The following is a 2,212-nucleotide window of genomic DNA, read 5'->3' as shown; positions in this document are numbered from 1 at the left end:
TTTCTGGCTTTTCCAGCTTTTCCTGTAGTTCCGACTTTTTTAGAAATTCTGGTTTTTTCGGCAGTTCCAGCTTTTCCGGCTTTTCCAGTAGTTTTGGCTTTTCTGACTTTTCTGTCTTTTCCGGCAATTCCAGCTTTTTCGGCTTTTCCGGCAGTTCCAACTTTTCCAACAATTCTGGCTTTTCCAGCTTTTCTATCTTTTCTAGCAGTTTTGGATTTTCTGACGTTTCCAGCTTTTCTTGCAATTCCATCTTTTCAGGCAGTTCCATATTTTCCGGCAGTTCTGGCTTTTCCGGTAGTTCTGGCTTTTCCGGCAGTTCCGGCTTTTCCGGCAGTTCTGGCTTTTCCGGCTTTTCTGGCTTTTCCGGTAGTTCCTGCTTTTCTGGCTTTTCCTTAGGATCGCTCCTCCTTCTAAAACCCAAAGACAAGTAGAGAGAGGAAGAGATCCAAGTGTGTGTAGAAATGACTTGAATTCCTCTTCTATTTATACTAAAACGTAGAGGTTGAATAGATATGACTATTGGGCTTCTGAGCCTACATAAGTTGTTGGCCGACTTAACAATTTGTCCATAACATAAATAAATTCATAACTTCATAAATACTTATTGGAATCGAATGATCTTTAGATCAATCCTACACCTCTCAATGAGAGGGATCCAATAAAATTAGCAACTGCCATAAATAATATGACCCACATGGAGTTTGGCCCTAGTTACCAATTTTAACACTCCCTCTCAACGATGGAGAACTCCATCCACTGATCCATATGTCCAATTGTACTATCTCTACTATCAGTGCCTTGAACTGCTCTGCTCAACTCCACTCAGCTCTGCTAGCCCTGCTCAGCTTTGCTAGCTCTGCTCTGCTCTGCTCAGCTCTGTTGGCTCTACTCTGCTCCGCTAGCTCTGCTCTGCTCTACTTAGCTCTACTGGCTCTACTCTTCTCTACTCAGCTCTGTTATGCTCAACTTAGCTCTACTGAACCATGTAGAAGAAGAATTGATCGAGAATGTATCATACCATTCTCCACTGACTCGTAGTCTATCTGAGAGTGTGTACCACTGGTCCTGGACCAGTCCTCAACTGACCCAAAGTCAGTGTCATAGTAGGTACAAATCCTACCACTCGTCCCAGACTAGTACTTTACTGACTCGAAGTCAGTCTTAAAGTATGTACCACTGGTCCTAGACCAATCCTCAACTGACCCAAAGTCAGTGTCATAGTGGGTACAACTCCTACCACTGGTCCCAGACTAGTATCATTGATCCAAGATCAATGAAGGTCATCCTAGCATAGGGAATATGGTAGATACAACGATGCATCCATTGGTACTAATATATACTCATTTCCCTGCTCATTGATCAGATGAGAGGTACTTCCCATGAGTCCCAGACTGCATAGGTAGGATGCCTCAACAGGAGAACTTAATCAATCCTGTCCTCATAGGATAACTAATCATCCTGCTACACAATCGCCATGGAGAACACATCATCTAGGCTTCACAGGAGAACTAATCATCCTGCTATACAATCGTCATGGAGAACACATCATCTAGACCTCACACGAGAACTAATCATCCTGCTACACAATCATCATGGAGAACACATCATCCAGACCTCACAGGAGAATTAATCATCGTGATACACAATCATCATGGAGAACACATCATCTAAACCTCACAGGAGAATTAATCATCCTACTACACAATCGTTATGGAGAACACATCATCCGGACCTCACAGGAGAATTAATCATCCTACTACACAAGAGAGCGAATCATCCTGTCCCACAAGAGAGCGAACTATCTTGTCCCACAAGAGAGCGAATCATCTTGTTCACATTAGAGCGAATCATACTATCCACAGGAGAGCGAATCATCATGTCCCACAAGAGAGTGAATCATCTTGTCCCACAAGACAGCGAATCATCTTATCCACAGGAGAGCGAATCATCCTTTCCACAGGAGCGAATCATCCTGTCCCAGTGCGCACTACCAGGGGAGGGTGAGTAACCCTGTGGTTGTATGTTGCTCCAGTAAAAACCACAAGCTCCTAGAGCTCAATGTATACAACATGCAGGACCCTTGTACAAGGGTCTCTTGACAACTCCAAGTTGTTCAGGAAAATCACAAATTTGATCTTTCCCCCGGGCTTAGACAAAGTGTAGCGACCTGTACATCATCTCATAGCAATGGAGCTTCCTTGCTCATAGACTT

The sequence above is a fragment of the Pinus tabuliformis genome, chromosome Q (genome assembly GCF_031772625.1).
Source record: "Pinus tabuliformis cultivar Carrire ecotype Pingquan chromosome Q, CPIR1, whole genome shotgun sequence".
Classification (NCBI taxonomy): Eukaryota; Viridiplantae; Streptophyta; class Pinopsida; order Pinales; family Pinaceae; genus Pinus; species Pinus tabuliformis.
The sequence above is the reverse complement of the archived record's forward strand: the minus strand, read 5'-3'. Positions refer to the sequence as shown.